Genomic DNA, 18,753 nt, shown 5'->3' on the forward strand with positions numbered 1-18,753 from the left:
TCTTTCTGGTTCTCAGGTTTTCCGATTTTTCTGAAATATTCCATCTTGCTCACGATTGATGGGTCGCTCTCTCCCTCCTCCCTCCCTCCCTCTCCCCCTCCCTCCTCCCCCCTCTCTCCCACCCTCTCTCTCTCTCTCTCTCTCTCTCTATCCTCCTCCCCTCTCGCTTTCTATTTCATTCCCTCGCGCGCTCACCCAGTCAGTCTCTCTCTCTCTCTCTTTCTTTCTCTCCCTCTCTTTCTTTCTCTCCCTCTCTCTTTCTCGCTGCCTCGCTTCCAGAAACGGACGTAAATCGACGGAAAAGAGAAACGAAGTAAAGAAGAAGTTGGAAGCGAAAGCTCGGAGGAGCCGAACCCGCAGGCTTTCTGCACTGGTGCGGGAGTTGCGCGCTGCAATCACGGATCCTTCAGCCACGCAGGACACGGTGAGCTCCACTGCGCTCCACTCTCTGCTTTAGCGCGCGCCCACTTTCAGCGACAGTACTGAGTACTGAGCGTCTGCACGTCTTTACAGCGCTAACATTGTAAATAGCGCTACTGTTGATGTTGTTCATTTATTCCTATTCCGTACAGGCAGTAATTACTCTGTCAAAAGCAGCTATTTCGTAAGTGTCACTCCTTTTTTTTGGATGTGAGGTCTTCTGCATGAAAAAACAAACAAATAAACAAACGAGCACACTAGCATACTAGCTAGTTATTTTAGGGCTGACATGAAAATTAGAATACGGTAGTAAATGAACACTAACACAGCGAAGCCCCGCCGAACACACTGTTCTTACTGCTGAATTACACTGAATAACACTTCACTCGGCCTTGTAAGTAAAAACAATGGACGCCTGAACGGAAACGCGCCAGAACTGCAAGTTTTAGCCGCTGTAATGAAACCGCGCTCGTGCGCAGTAATAAGGCCTGCTGGACCTGCTGGACCCTCTGGTAGCTCCGGACCTTTCTTTCCTCCAGGCCTGCTCTGAGTGAGTGATGTGCAGGGAATCCGCTCCGCCAGCCGGTATTCTCATGCTAATGAGGAACAGCTCGCTGTTGAACTTGATGTTGACTTCTTTCTTTGGGGCTAATTTTTCTCGGTCACTTGTTTGTGGGAAGATTTTTTTTCTCAGGCCTCTTTCAGATACGTTTTTTTTTTTGAGAGGGGAACAAAAGAAATAGACGGATTGTGACCGAGCCGAGGGTTTTTATGGTCTTGTTGGAGACTTTTATTGCTGAATAGAAATGATTTTTAAGTAATGTGATTTTGTTTGAGAAATGTTATTTTAGTTTAAATATATAATAAAAAATGTGATTTACATAATGCAATACTTTAATGCATTATTGTATAAGTTGGATGCGTCAGTGAATGTATTGAATACGGCTCTACATCATGTTTTGTCTGTAAGATGTTCCTACACTTATTTTTAAAGATTATGTTGGAAGTTTTGCTTAATTTGATTTTGTACCCCTAAATGAGCCCTAAAGAGCAACAGGTGCTAAAAGACAAAAGGCCCCAAAACTCGTGTGCGCAAAACTACACTAAAACAAAAACAGACACAACATTTTTAGGTGCATTTTTTAGTAAAATGTATCCACCGTTTTTTAGTGTTTTGCTTCATTAAAGCCTGCTTCAGTTACAGAAATATAATATATAAAAATTGCATAATATCAGGCTGCATAAGTAAAACTAACTAAAGAAAGAAAGAAAAAGAAAGAAAGAAAGAAAGAAATACCTTTACGTAATTTCAAAATTGAGATTCCAGGTTCTTTTGGCTCTTGAAAATGTGTAACACACACACACACTCACTCACTCACACTCTTACTCATACTCATACACATACACACACACACACACACACACACACACACACATACACACACACACACACACACACACACACTCAGACACACTCATCATTTAAAGATAAACCGTTAAGGAGCTTTTCAGAGGTAGACTGCAGTCTCGCGCTGCTCTATCTGTATTTCTGCGTATTAATGTTCTCCTCTTATCAGATTTCGCGCGCGCAGTTCTTATCCTCTGATCTCCTCTCTGATGGTGTGCAAGATGGGCTGATAAGCTGCTGTAATGTGAAGGTGTGTTCATATGTTTTCGGCTTCAGCACCGAGGACAGCGCTCGAGCTCCAGAAGCAGCTTAACGCATCTCCGCCAAGCCCACCGTGTGGCCCACCTCACTGCGTTCTGTTTCAGCTGATTAGGTTTGATTTTTTTAGATTTAAATTGATCAGTACACTGTAATGTGCACGTTCAATGAGCAGGTCAGGAATTATTTACACACATTTACAAAACAATGGCTTTTTTTGGGAAATCTACTTCTTCCATTTCTAATTAATGCACGTCACGGGAATCAACAGGTAGAGGATTATTATTATGATTATTATGATTATTATTATTATTATTATTATTACTGAAATATTTCTACACTGGAAGGCAATACAAGAAATGTGCATGGCACATGAGAAGAACCATCGAAGAGTCTAGAACTTAGTTTTTTTCCTATATTTCTTACAAAAACTCAGTGAAGTCTGTAAATAAATCTATAAATACAGTTGGAAATTTTCTCAGATACAAGTCTCGGTCTCGGCTATAGGACACTATTCTACACCGTTTAGATTTTACAACTACCGTTTTTTTTTCTTTTTTTCTGAACTCTCTTAAAGTGCCTCACATTTCAGACATTAATAATACACTCAGTGAAATCATAACCTGAACATATCCGGCTATAAACAACTTTACTGAAGATATTTGGTCATTTTACCGTAAAATACACTTCACATCACAACTGGTTCTATGGTGGAAATTAAGTGTTTGTGTTAATAACTGTGTATTAATGGTTAAATATATTAACAGTGACAAAGATATAACAGGTTCAAAAGTAAAAAAACAAACAAACAAAAAAAAAGATAAAATAACGCTGTAAAGCAGCTATCCTTAAAATATCATCTGCTTTATATTTCGCTCGTGATTAAAAACGAATTTCAACCTAAATAAATTTCAAACATGAAAAGAATGAAAATAAATAAAAAATCTGTGTAACCCATCAGTGTCATTGGAATATTCCACATAATACACACTCTACTGTGTAATATACCTCGCACACACACACACACACACACACCACACACACACACACACACGTACGTCAAAATGATAATACTTTTTTCTACAGAAATAAATGTATATTGTATATTGTATATTGTACAGAACTCTCTTCATTCCAAAAAACTGTTTAAAATAATTTAGGCTTCATATTTAAAAACTGAAAAAGTAAGTTAATGATTTATTTAATCGAGGAAAAGTAAGATTACGTGGGAATGATAAGCTGTAGTGTTACAGTAAGCTTAAAAATATATTTCAGTGCTTTAAAGAATCATTAATAAACTCACTGGTTTACAGCTTCCGCTTTATTACACTGTGTAGGTATATATGGTATATGCAGGGGGTATACATTGAGTACATACGGAGTGCATATGGAGTATGTATGAAGTATATATGGAGTATGCAGGAGGTTTACATGGCGTACATATTGGATAAATATCAGATATTTAAATATAATGCTTTAAATATAATGCTGATTTTATCCTCTGCACGTGCCTTTTCTGCGTTCTAGCCCAGCCTGGTGCTTATTCCATAAAACAAATACACTTTTAGACGTTTTAAAGACGCGCATGGTCGCCCGAAAATAAAAACGCGCGTGCGTTGTTTGCTCTTTTGCAGAAACGTATTATAAATATGTCACAAATAGTAAGCAAGGCCTGCGTGGCCTACAGTATGACTGTCACTGTGTGCTGATGGGCACCACACACCCCCCTCGCGCGTTCTGTGGTTCATTCCGTTTTGTAAATCAGACGTAAGCAGCCGAGGAAGATTGCATTGTGGGTAAAAGCCTACGAGCATGCTTATGAATGCATGTGAGCATGTGTGTGTGATGCGTTTGTCAGTTGATGTAGAGGAAAAGAACAATTTAGTTTAGCTTGAAAGGCCTAAAATACACATCATATTTTCATACTGATATCATATCACTATCAAAATCAGTGCATATTAAACTCAATCACGACCAACAGTAATAGGACCACTTCTTAACAGTAGCTTATATATATATATATATATATATATATATATATATATATATATATATATATATATGTACACCTAAAAAGATGGTTCTTCAAGGGTTCTTTAGTAAAGGGAATGGTTTTATTTAGAACCACGGGTTCTGTATAGAACCATTTCATGTTTGCATGGTGAAATTCAGTTCTACAGATTGATGGAGAATTTTTGAAAATGGTTCTATATAGCACCAAAAAGAGTTCTGCTGTTGTTAGAATGTCAAGCTTGTAACAATAGAGGAACCTTTATGGTGCTATATAGAACCCATTCTCCATCAATCTGAAGAACCATTTCACCATGCAAAAAAAAACATTTAAGCATGACATAGCTCTGTACAGAACTCTGGTTCTAAAGAAAACAATTGGCTTTACTAAAGAACCCTTGAAGAACCATCTTTTTTAGGCGTGTAACAGCAATTAAGGTCCAGTGTCAGGTTCTGGAAGGATGGCATGCACGTATATTAGGCTTATGGTGCTGAAACATCACGCCTATGCTGAACACCACATGCTCATATAGGCGCACTGATTTTCCATAGCGCCCTCACTGTACTAATTTCATTGTCATGATAATCACCAGCGTTCAACACGATTTCTCACGCGCCTCCAGAGCAGGAACCTCATAGAGCACATGGTTCAGATCATCAGGTTGAGATGTAGAAACCTTAATGACTGTATCTGTTTAGTTGCACTGTATTTTAATAAAATCAGATTTCTTGGCTTCACGTAATTTGGGGATTCTAAAGTCTAAAGGCTTTGTAATTCAGACAGTGGGAGTGAGTGCTGTGTGTGTGAGTGTGTGTGTGTGTGTGTGTGTGTGAGATGAGAGAGAGAGAGAGAGAGAGAGAGGCGGGGACACTGGAGAGTGTATGGTGTGAGTGCACTTGCTGTGGCTCGTGCACTCCATCCTGAAAGTCCTCGTCATCAATGCTGAGGAAAGAAACAAGAGTTTATTCAGGCCGCGCTACAATAAGCCTGTAGGTCCGAGCGCTGGATTAACAGGAAGAGGAATGCGCATCATTCAGAGGCAAACGAGTGTAAGTAATTGGGCCGATCGCAGAGTTTGGTGGCTGAATGCGATGCAGATGGTGCGGTTCCTCGCTTAAAGGCGGCCTTATGTTTTAAAGCCTGTACTAATTGGACGCATAATAGCGATGGAAATAGCTGAGGCTAGTAACAGCTTCCCAACTTTGCTGGGTCCTGCTTTGTGCTGATTGGCTGCTGATTTGTGGAGTCGTTGGGTATGCTTTGTGTGTTGAAGTATAGAGTGATGTATTGCCGTTTATATTTATATATGATTATATATATTATAGTTCTTGCCACATGAAACTATTATTTGGTGTATACACACATATAAACACAAGCATATATACATATATTTACACACACACACACACACACATATGTACATATACATATGTATACAGAACACACCTATATACAGGCATATGACATCCACATTTAACTCCACGCTCGAGCCTGCGCTAGTATGTGTGTGTGCGCGCGCGTGTGTATGTGTGTGTGTGTGAGAGAGAGAGAGAGCATCTCGCACGCCAGCAAGTGCGGCGGCACCACGTGACCCAGCACGACGGCGGCGTGCGGCGCGCGCGCGGCCCCTTTAAGAACGCTGGCGGGTTAGTTTCTGTCTTTGGTTATCTAGCTGTATGAGTTTATGAAATATCATAAAGCTAGAGAACCGAATGTAGAAACTGAGCCCACGCGCTTCACGACAGATCCACGGCGGAGCACGAGGCTCACGGGGGGCTGCGCGAGCCGCTTCAGGCTCGGGCTCGGTACGGACACCGAGCAGCACGAGGAGGACTTGAGGGGGGTTCCGCTCATCATCACAGTCAACATCATCATCATCATCATTAGAGCTCGTGCATCTCGTGCATTTACTCCACCCGCACGCATGGTATTTGAAAACGTACGCAGGCTGCGATGCGAGAAGCCTTTTCTTCTGGCACCATGCAGGTGGCGCGCGTTCACGACGGTCGTGCACTTGCATATGTGGTCCTTATAGCGGGCTGATAGCTGTTTATACTGTAGTCACGTATTTTGTGCATCAGTCTTTTGTGTGGTTTGTTGCCTCAGTTGCGTCGTCGCACTGAAACGGTTAACGAAGGCGCGCGGCCCGATTGGTGCGCGGCTCGCGTGTCACGTGGGTTTGAGGAGCGGCGTGTTGTTTCGCGCAACGTTCACATCCAGCGCGATCATGGCCTGTCAGGAAGCAGAATGAGTGGCTTTATGGCAGCGGTCAGTCAGCAGTGCTGAATGGACAGCGACTGCGACTGAATGTCAGCGGTGCTGTTGAGGCCCAGTTTTGGTTGGGATTGGGTGGCTGCTGATGCCTCGTATTCATTCCCATCGTTGTAAAGAGAGTGTCCTGTTGACCAATGACATTTTGCAATGGTCGGTTGCAGTGATCCACTCTACTTCTTTGGGTTATCTATTTTCTTCATTTGCTGTCTTTACAGGTGACTGGGGGCACTTTAAGTAGCTCTTGTTTATCCCAGTGTCTGCTGATGTTTAGTTGAGTATTCTTTCTAACAGAACAAAAGAAAACAGTCTTGTGAAGTTAAATAAAAGGATGCCTGTATAATTTAGGGCCTGGAACTCAAGTTTGCTATCACAAAACCTTGCATCTCCATATTTGTAGTTTTCCATTTTTTGGCATAATTTGAAAATACCAGCAGCTCTTTACTTTGCATTAACATTTCACGATAAACGGACCTTTACATATGCTTCAAAATTACTTGGAATAATATCCGGCTTCATTAACTTCCTTTAAAAGTTACGTTTGTTTTCTTCTCCTGTGAAGATTTGGAGATATGAGATTTTCTGTTGCATCTGGTGCATATAGTGTATGGTCACTCACTATGAACAGTCATTTCACAGCATTTCTCCACACTTAGTAAAAGAACACAACTCCCATTAACTAATGGGAGCTAATGGGCAGGTGCTGAAGCTTCTCCCATTGGCATCTATTACAAATGTGTTTTGAGTCAATGTTTTCTTTTGCTAGGTACATGGAAACACATGAAAATAACTGTCTGTGGTCATATGACTATCAGTACTCCTGTAACACAATGTCCCATATTATTTTGTCTCAGAATACCTGAATCTACACTGTGTCAACATTTATAGGCAAATGTCTCGGACATACGAAGCTTCAGGTGTGGTAAGATGTTTCAGTGGACTGCACTGCATACAAGTCCATAGCTGTCTTGTGCATAGTGTATGAAGGACAATTAACTCATCTGCAGCATCATTTTTGTCAATGCATGTAGTGAATGCATTGCACTCTATTCTACCGGCTAACATGCACACTTACAGACATTTACAGACATAGCTTTATATGTTTACACTCCTGAGAACAAGAAGTGCCTACAGTAAGACTCGGTATTAAACGCAAGCTGACAATGGGAGTGTGAGTGAGACAATATAGCTCATGCTTTTTGTTGTGAAAGCTAATATTAGATTGTTATCCGAACGTGCAAATTTGCCGAGGCTATTTTCATAACAGCTTTTGCGTGGAATCAAACACATTTTATTTAGATTTTGCAGTTTTGGGATCAGAGGCACATTTAAGTTGTGATTATTCATGTCTTGAATGTATTGCATTGTATTCTAGCATTAAAAGAGCATAGTCCATTTTATCTGAGCTATCATCACATGGTGAACTGTATTTATTTATTTATTTATTTATTTAACATTGTAGGTTCAGATGTGATTCTTGAGATGTTGGTATATTATCACTGGATGTGATTTGACTGCTTTGGACTTGTTCTGTTGTTCAGTTGGAAATGTCCTTGATGGCAGCATATTGACAGTGTCACTGGAAACAGTGTTTGTTTTGTGATATACTGGTTTCTGTATTAGGTTTTTGGTCAATGCTTTAAAAACCCTTTAGCTACCTGTCTTATAAAATGTCAGCTTCTGTCTGGTCACTCCTTAAAATCTCTTACAGATCCTCAATTATTCTGCTTATGTAAATTTAACATGAATATTGTGGACTATGTTGGGAATAAAATTAGGCTTATTTTAAATATGAAACCTATCACCTGTAATCTATACAAATCTTTGCTGTCTTTTAATATAAAATCATATTTTTCATCATTTTTAAATATGGCAAATGGGCCACGATCATCAATATGAATTGTATATTATTCAGTAACACTGATGTATTTTCTTCCTAAATTTGAGAAATATTATCCTGGAAAAAAGGGAAAGTTTTACAAAGTATCAATGGCCTTTCTTTACATTATATCCATATTAATGCTGTTTTCTCTCACTATTTTAGTGTGTGCCTAAATGGAGTAAGACCTCCCATCATCTGCTTCATGATGTCCAGCACTGCCCTGCACTATCCAGTACTGTCCAGCACTCAAGAATAAACCACACAGCAGGTAAAAACAATCTGCATCAATACTGTTACAATATGAAAAATGCATTCTTAAAAATAAAGGTTCATAAACATTTCTTGGCTTGGACACACGGCTCCAGTAAAAACCTTTACCTGGTACAGAACCTATACATAATGTGAAACTTTAAAAGGTTCTTCACACTCTCAATCATTTACAAAAACGATTCTTTAGGGAACCAAAAAAAAACATAAAGAACCTTTTATGACTCCTTTATTTTTAAGAGTGCACTAGTAAACAGAACCATATGTAAAATACATTACTCAGTGTTAGGTGTATGCAGAATAAGCAATAAAGGGCTGAATTCTTCTCACAGCATGTTTTGAATTCATTGTTTTTGTGATGTCACAAAAACCAAACACCATGCAAAATGTTTACAAAACATACTGGAAAAAAGATAAAACACAAAATATGACCTCTGCAAAAGCTGAATACTGTTCTATTTATTCATTTATTCATTCATTCATTCATTCAGTATGTTAAACACAGTAAATAATTAGAAATCATGTACTACCATTTGCAGAAAAATGCCATATTTAAGTTTGTTTATTGTACTGGATGGTACACTTATTGGACTGGATAAGTTCGCATATTTTCACTTAAAAAATCAACAAAACATGCACTTGACCAGGGGTGTTCAAACTTTTGCATATAACTGTTTATCTGCCTTTTCAGTGTACAGTAGTTTAGCCCCACCCATTCACACTGACCTTATAAGGAGTGTGTCAGCTTGTACTGCTTTTTGAATGAGGCACAATAGAAAGCAGCCAGTAAGAACAGAGGTCATTTACATATATCAGTACTTAAAGGCACAGTAACAAAAACAACCTATTTAATTCTAAGGGATAAAGAGAGGTTAGAACACTATCATGTAGCAATGAAGCATAACTGTTCTTAAACTACACAAATACCATAAAAGGATAATAAAATACAAGTAATATGCAGGATATGAGCCTTAAGATTAAGATTTTGTGTATTAGTTATTTGTTCACCTTAACAAAGCATTTTGAAGCAAACAACATCTGTTTGACCAAAATGACATGGTGGTTTGAGTTTGTATTGTGTGTACGTGCCTAAACAGAACTCAGAGACCCCCCGCCCCCCCCGTCCATGATTGGTCCACATTGCCTGCGTCACTGCACAGAGTGGACTTGTAGGCGCTGAGTGTTAGAAAGATATAAACCAAAACTGTTTTAAGTGTTACGACAACAATCAAACCTCTGTCAAGTTGTTGAGTTTGTTTAGGTTACACTGGAAAAAAATCAGTAGTGCTTCAGCAATTTACTGTTTATTTACAGTACTCATACTGTACTGTAAAATTACAGCAGCATACTGCATTTCTAAATACAGCTCATTACTGTATTTGTACAGTTTGTTTCCCTGTAAACCTACACACAAACACAACAAATATAGCTAGCTTCTGGTAGCAAATGCTTGAATGTTCATGTACACTGATACATAGTTAAGACAACAATGGGCCTCACTCACCAACGTTCTTAAGAAGAAATGTCTTCTTAAAACCCACTTACGCAGTTTTTTATTCTGATTCTGACATTCATCAATGTTGACTTACTTGGGATTAGTTCTGACACACACTCAAGAACACAAATGTGCTAGCAGTTCTGCGGTTTAAGAACACATCATGAATCTGATGTAGACTATATCTTAGGACCTTTCTCAAAAACAAATTTAAGAAACAAACCTAGGAAAAAATTAGTGAATGAGTTTGAATGCTATTGTTTGTAATATCGGGACATCACATTATGGCAGTAACAGGCACTTATGCCAGTCACTAAGATTACAGAGATGGCTCTAATGAAATATCTATTCATTATAACATTTTGAAATTAACTTCTTAACTGAAACACAAAACAGTATCATGGTTAGAATGCCAAAGCATGTAAAATGCATTCAAATGTATCACAGGGGGAGGAACAATACGTTAAAACAAAAACGGGAAATGAAATGTTGATGAAAAAATCAAAACAAATTAACAAAAACTAACAAAAACGCATCAAAACCCCATCACTACAACATTCAGAGACAGGCTGCACAAACTACTGGTCACTTTCACAATATGCCAATATGTCCAACATTTTACGTCCTTTGACAAGAAGTATGACCTGTATCTCCCAGAATGCACCACGTTTACAACAATCTGCTGTATTTAAGCAACACAGTAGAGAATATGTATTTAAGGAATACAGTACAGAATACAGGATACTGTAGTGTTTCCACTGCAAATTTACACCAGTTTTTACAGAGCAGTTTGTCGTTTAAAGTGTACTGCCAGCTAAAGGCTTATTAGGTTTTTAAATGGAAAACAATGCAAACTATCTAAAAACCTAGTTATTCTTAAGTTTGAACCAATTTAGGGGTTAAACTTTATATAAAAAGAGTTCACACCCACACAAATGGTTCTACTGAATTCAAAAGTACACTCTTAAAAAAGATGGTTCTTCAAGGGTTCTTTAGTCAAGACAATGGTTCTATAAAGAAGGTTGATGGAGAATGTGTTGTATCTGGTTCTATATAGAACCTTTGTAAAATTGTTGTGTATAGCACCAAAAAGGGTTCTACTATTGTTACAATGTCAAACTTGTAACAACTGAAGAACCCTTTTTAGTGCTATACAGAACCATATACAACACATTCTCCATCAATCTGAAGAACGATTTCACCATGTACAGAACCATCAGAACCATTTTGGTCTCTTTATTTTTACGAGTGTATGTTAAAAGTGCACATAACTACGATGTTGCAGTTTTTTCCATTATCATATGTAAAACAGAAAATCTCCTTGCCAACAGTATAAATTCAGCTAGAGAAAAGTTTATGCACAGCTTACACTGCATGGCTAATTCCATCCCTTTATTATCTTTTAAATATAAAAAAAAATGATGTAGAATGCCAGGGCAGAGATTTTATAGATTGAACATCACTATCAGAACAAAACCATGCCTTGAAAATGATTTTACAGAAGAAAGAAAAACTCTTTATTAACTTTTGATACAAGTTCAAGTAAAAATGTTTCATTCCAAGTGATTTTGGACCATTTCTATTGGCCCATTCATCAAGAAAAGTTCATACAATGTAAAGGGTAGCTGGCATGCTGAAACCTTATTTAAAAAAACAACAACAAAAATGGAGATACAAAGGTAAATCCCAACAACGACAATATGCAGAATGGGAATACAAAATCAGACTCCAAAATAGGGTCAGATTTTACCCTAAAGCTTCATTCATAGGCTCAGCAGCTGTTTAAGTAGTAGAGCTGGCTGAGGAAGGCCTTCAACTGGACAAGAATTTCCAAACTACATCAGAAAAATCTCCACGATGACTGTCTAAAAATAGCACAAACAAACTCTTTGCACAGTTTATAATTAAATCCCTTTATGATGTACTATAATACCACTGTTTAGCTTTAATAATGTTTTGTGGTGAAGCAGTGAGGATACAGGACTGGATGCGCTCTGTAAAGTTGTGGATGGTGGCAGTTTTCAACAAGACTCTCAACATCCATAAAGTTTATTTGGTGGAATTAATGCTTGTGTTATGTTTCGGATCCTGGAGATTCTTAGTCGACTTTCACAGCCTGAAATTACGCTTAACATTGTTAACTGTATTGCTTGCTACTTAATGTTTTTGAAATTTTATGAGAAGTTTATTTAAACATGATCTGACCAGACATTTCCAACAAGACTTCCACTGAACATAATAAAGCTTCTGCAAAAAAACAAACAAAATAAATACATGTATTCAAGTAAAAGAAATACAGCATCTAAGCCATGTATATCACTGCTGTCAGAACAAAACCTTGTATCTCCAAAAAGGTAACTTTACAGGACAAGGAAAAACGTTCTTAACTTTTAATGGAAAAAAATGGATAAATAATTTCTTCCAAGTAATTTTGAACCATTTCTGTTGGTCTGTTGATCATGAAATTTTGACACCTCATAAAGGACAACTTTTCAATTTATGTAAAAAAAATGAAAAACAGCAAGAGATACGAGGTTTTGTCCCGAAAGCAGCGATATGTGGTTATTTAGTGTAATAACAAGTGCCAGTCTTTTCCTGCCTATTATGTTTTAATTAGTTCAAAAAAGGTAAAAAACTAAAGGGCCAAAAAGATTCATTTTTATTACTTTTTATTATTATTATTATTATTATTATTATTATTATTAGTATTATCATTATTATACATTCTTCATTAGGGGCTCAAACAATGTGAAAATAATAGCAATCTCAGTCATACATAAGGGTTAATGGTTCATGAAAATATACAGACATATTATATGTAATGCAAGTGTAGTTTTACATGAAGATGCCACAGAAGAACCACTTTTGGTTCTCTAAACAACATCGAATGATGTTTCTTTAAAGATTCATTTTTGGAAATCAGATGTGTGAAGGTAAAGAGTCTTTTTGCTGTTTACACACATAACGTAAAGGTTATATACCAATTACAGGTCTTTTCGAGAACCATACATCCAAGCCAAGAACCATTTAAGAGCTTTTATTTTTAAGACTATGCAGACTGTGAACACTAAATCCGACACCGAAGCAGTCAGATTTTACACTAGTGAAAGTTTACCCAGAAGCTCAGCAGTTCTTTGAGTAGCTGAACTGGCTGAGGAAGGCCTTTGACTGGCTAACACTTTCTCCCAAGCTTTGGCCATTTGTATGCACACAACACTCTGCTGCGCTGTTCTCATAAGTTGATTTAAATTATGCCCTCCACATTATGCAGCGTGATAGGAAATAAATCTCTCTAAATGAATTTGGTGAATGGGGAAGAGGCTGGGGTGCTGACAGAATAACACAAGCAGGCTAATTCCAGCTCACACGAGCTTTGCTTTATTCTTTCTTAGTTATTTCACACTTTTTGAAGTATACACAAAAATGCATATTGCTAAACTAGGTGTGTTTCAAAACTTGAAAGTTTCAGTTTTTTACAAACAAATTGAAAAGAAAAATAAACTACAAAACAGATAGAAAGACAGGCAGGCAGACAGACAGACAGGCAGACAGACAGACAGGCACTGATAGTAGGGGTGTAACAATATAGCCTTTGGTTGACATTAAAAGAAGTAGCATTACTGAGTCAGGAGGAAAAAACACTAAAATATAGTGCCCTCTAAAGTCTAAAATAATTAAAATTAAAATAATTTAAAGTGTCGGGCTAGAGTTGTCGGACCACGTCATTTGTCTTTTATATTTACATCACACCCACAGGCTCAAAAAGGAGGTCTGTTTAGGTGTCAAATGCAAAATCAACATTACACTGACGAAGATATGATGACAATAGTTGATAATTCACTTAAACCCTCAAAAGGCATGTCCTTTACCAAGTTTTGACTGGGCTCTCTTTGAACATTCTTTCAACGTTCTCGCAATCATCAGATTCATCGACTTGGCGAAAGGGCTCCCGAAACAAATGTCACAAAATGTTCTTCTGCACACTGTGTGCAATTTCACATTTCTACCACAGAGGTCCCCAAGTCCCCCAATCTTACACAGTGCAGCTTTAATATGTTAATGTTTCCATTTTCAGTTTTTATTATAAATATATTATAAAAAGGCACTTGCCATAAGCACTTGGAGTGTTCCTTTTCTCTCCACTGTCCATTTTGAGAAAAGAGGAAGCAATATTTTCGGAGGTGGGAGGGCCTCACGGGGACTTGCTTGTTAAATTTTTATTCTACTGCATACAATATAATCAGTATTAAACTGAGTATATTATGTGCTCCAGTCAGTTAAATGTGTTGTTTGATACCTGTGTGTATTGAACTGATGATGAAATGATATAATATGATACTAGATTGTTAGGCTCTAAATAGACAGATAAATAACTTTTTATTAAGCCTACAAGCCTTTCTAACAAGCTTACAAATAACACTGTGACTCAGCAGATGAATATTATAAGTCACATATATGTTACTTGAATGTAGGTAAATATTACATATGGTATAACAGAGATAGTCTTTATTGATATTTTAAAAACTGCACATGAATATTGTTCACATGTATGTACTGTTCCAGCTGAGATAATGCAGAATAACAACACTAGTGTCAAAAAAAGTGTTTGGTCTGCTGGGAAAAAAAGAAAAAAATAATCTAGAGGAGGCTGGGCCTCTTTAACATTTCTATGCAAACTAGAGCTTGAATAATGAGATGTATTTATGAAGGCCGATGAGGAAGGGGGGTGTGGGGTGGGGGGATGTTGGAGCTTTTTGAAAGGGAGCAGACTGGAGACTGAATGGAAAAGAGGGGGTAAAGGATCGGGAGGGGGGCCGGGGGGCTTTTTTTTGGGCCTCCACTGGTGGGGTGCAGAGCGAGAGGCAGCTGTGAAAAGAGTGGAACCCTTTTTCCCACGCCCGGCCAGACACGAAACAGTCGTGCAGTCTGTAAGGGTCACGTCACATGGCTAATATATACATAGAGCGAGAGAAGATATCGAAGGCGTGCAAATTAACGAGTTGTCTGAGGGACAGAGAGAGAGGAACGTCTAGAATGTCTCGTGACAGACACCTGCCTCTCTTTCTCAGACAACTAGGGCACATTACCCTATAATTACACTGTTTAAAGTAAGGTTCCCATGTGATTCTTGACTTGGATGTACAGTTGTATGAAAAACCTTAAATTGTTTAGATAATGATGTTCTTTAAACCTTTAAAAAGGTTTGTCAGGATCGCATTTCTCATTTACTTAAGTCATTCACTGAAGGGTTATTTAGGAAACCAAAAGTGGTTCGATGAACACTTTTTGGAGCCTTAATAGGATTAAAATGAGCATATATGATGAATTAGTGTCAGATTGTTATACAAATCATTTGGGCTGTCACGATTACTTGATTAAAAAAAATAGACTAAAATTTACCATAAAGATAAATAATTAATATGCATGGTAATGTAAATTCTAGTCTCTCGTACATTAAGAAAAAAAGAGGTTGTTTCTAATTGTTTATTTTCAGTTTTCAAATTTTTTGGCTTATATAAAGACTCTGATTACTCGACTCATCGACAAAATAGACCGAAATTAGACTACAATTGTGATCAATAGTGACTACTATACAAATAATATGTACTAATGTATCCATCAAAAATAAACAAGAGGTGAATTTTTTTCAACTCAAATGACCTTCGTGTTCATCAAAAACAGGTTAGTGTGATTTGTTTACATTTGCAGATCAATTCTGGTTTTCTCACTTAATAAGTTAGACTGACCTATAGCTAAACTTGGCCTTGCACATGGTCTGTCTCTGAGTCAAGAACAAGTCTGTCTGTGCACCCGTGTGCGTGTGTGTGTGTCTGTGTGTGTGTGTGTGTGTGTGTGTGTGTGAAAGGCAGACTGATCTAGTCAGACAGAAAAAACAGCACAACTCAAACTGGCATGGGGGGTGGTGGTGTATGGGGGTCTGTTAGTGGAACACATAGCAACTTAGCTGGAATGTCTTTCTGCAGGACATTCAATAAGATCTGTGATCTATGTCCATAATGGGGGGCCAACAGAGGGTATGTATGAGTGTGTGTTTGTGTGTAAGAGAGACAGAGAGATGGGGGTTGGGAGTATTTTCACATCTTTGACTTTGAATGTAGAAGAAACACTAAAACTAGGGTTGTAAGAAGATTCAACTAATTAATCGTGATTAATCATGTTTGCATGATTGTCTTATTTGCTGAAATCTGACTTTGCATTTAAAACACATTTTGTTATAGAAATATGTGGACAAAAGGTGTGGACAAAATATGCTTGATCAGAACGTACTTACTAACATTTAATAATTCAATAACATTGTTTTCATCGTGTGAATGCAGCATTCATATGAACCTGAACATGATAATCACGTGATTTCCACAGAGTAAACACAGTTACTGGTCTTCATCATCTATGTTCAGTGAGAGTAACAGTGGCTGCATGTTCTAACTCCTCTGTGATTGTAGCCTCTCACTCTCATACTGCTATATCATCTTGCTTTAAGGAAAACTAGTTTTCCATGCTGCTATTACTTTTGTTAGTTTGCTGCTTGTTGATTTATCCATAGTTTTCCTGAAAGAACTATCCAGTGTCGTCTGTTTGAAGGCATCCTCCAGTGCTAACATTATGGATATTACTGATATTGCTGACATCAGCGCTGTGTTTTGCCTACTTAGGACTCAGTGTGCTTCAGTGATAAACAAATTCACCATTACAGTAGCTAGAAGAAACTTTTGTTTTATCAAGACAGCCACTAATGGAACTTCTTGCCATTTAAAAGCTACAAGGGGGCTATAGTTGTGGAATCACAACAACAGCGCACAAGCAGATGGGCCTCAGGCTGGAACTATGGATAGTTCAAAGGGTCAAATTAGGAAAATGTGTTAACGGTGTTAAAAAGATTTGTAGTCTTAATAATATAACACGTAACTTGACATGAACCAAAAGCGCTGTTTCATTAACAGACTGAAAACATGCAAATTTTTGTTTCAACTGAATTTTATATTGAGACAGAAAAGTCTGTATGTCATCACTGTCATAACAAACTCTTGTAACTTCAAAATACAAACTTTACAGGGGAGGGAAAAAACATTTTTAATTTTAACATAAACTAATCTAATGAAACATTTTTCCCAAGTCGTCTTGAACTATGACTATTGGTCCATTCCTCATAAAATGCTCACACAATATAAACAAATGATGTAAACAAATGATGCAAACAAATAAATTATGAGGTTATGATATGACAGCAATGTTGACTATATTATATGGAAAAGCTACATACTTTAAAAAAATGGTTCTTTGAAGGGTTCTTTAGTTAAGGCAATATTGTGCCTCATTCAAAAAGCAGTCTGGGCTGAAACACTCCTAATAACTTCAATGTGAATGGGCGGTGCTAAACTGCTACAGGCTGAGTAAGCAGAAACATGTAAATGCAATGATTTTCATGACAACACAAAAACAAGCTTTACAGCTCAGTTTCCATGCATGGACTGATTGGACTGAGGAGTAAAAGGAAACTTTTATATCTACCTTTTTTGCCAAAAAAGTGAGTAAGTTTAGTTTTTCTATTATCTTTAAATGAAAGTATGCATTTGGGGCACTGTGTCAATGTCTTACTCAATTAAAAGTGAAAGTATGGAGCCAGAAATATCCTTTAGTGAAAGTAAAGTGTCAATATTTAAAAATACTCTAAACTACTAAGTATATAAAAATAAAAGGTAAATGATTTCAAATAAATTAATTATTTAAATTAAATTAGCATTGCTGTGACTGTTTTTATTTTACATTGATGTGAATTTGTTTGGATGTTTTATTAAAAAATTACATGTAAATGCATAAGAACTCGAGAAAAAGAAAAATTTCATGGCCTTTGAGATTAATAACAAGTACTTTGGAGGTCTAAAAGAAAATGTATGGAGTAAAATATATATATATATATATATATATATATATATATATATATATATATATTTTGAAATGTAATTGAGTAAAAGTACAAGTATTCAATTTCAATAATACAGATTTAACATGCAAATCTTCCAAAATATACAATACTACACTCCTGCTCACATGATTAAATAACATGCATATTGGTTTCATCAACGTTGCTGAATAATTCTTAGCAGATACTTATCTGGAGTTCCCTGTTTAAAAGGCCCACATCTTACAATTTTCTTGCATTTATTTTGCCTCCTGTGGCACACACTGTGATGTCATTGGTCCCTATATACCATTAAGAGTGGTTTTACTTAGAAAAAACAGTCATAATTTCTGTTTACATGACCATTTTCCAACCTATCTCTAACCCTCAGAAATAAACAGACTCTGCCTTCAAGGCTGGTAGATGTAAATGAGCTCTGTTCTGATTGGCTCCCCTGTGTTGTTGTGTCTGGGCTGAAACACTCCTTATAAATTCAGTGTGAATGGGCAGGGATAAAGTACTGTAGGCTGAACAGGCAGGCGTATGTAAAAGGGTCAGTTCTCATAAAATCACGTACATCCACACTGTACAGACTGATGAGTGAATATGGGCCCTTTGATATAATAACCTTCCGTCATATGCAAAAGTTTGAACACCGCCCATCAAATTATATTTTGTTGATTTTATAAGTGAACACATCCTCTACAAGAAATACACTTAAACATGCCATTTTTCAGCTAATTTAAGTGCTCAGTTTCTATTTATTTGCTGAGTTTAACATATTGGGAAAAAATACAACCTCCTTCTCTTCTAGGAAAAT

The 18,753-nt window shown here is 37.2% G+C and overlaps 1 long non-coding RNA gene across 1 annotated transcript in view; it reads left to right on the forward strand.

Moving 5' to 3' along the window:
- The first annotated feature begins 241 nt into the window (after positions 1-241).
- The window catches only part of LOC118797361, a 45,308-nt gene continuing 26,796 nt past the window's right edge, over positions 242-18,753 (forward strand). Inside the window, exons 1-2 of the long non-coding RNA XR_005005933.1 lie at positions 242-424; positions 8,413-8,518. This is a non-coding gene — a long non-coding RNA (uncharacterized LOC118797361). The remainder of the gene's footprint in view (positions 425-8,412; positions 8,519-18,753) is intronic.

This window comes from Colossoma macropomum, unplaced genomic scaffold (assembly GCF_904425465.1).
Source record: "Colossoma macropomum unplaced genomic scaffold, Colossoma_macropomum, whole genome shotgun sequence".
NCBI lineage: Eukaryota > Metazoa > Chordata > Actinopteri > Characiformes > Serrasalmidae > Colossoma > Colossoma macropomum.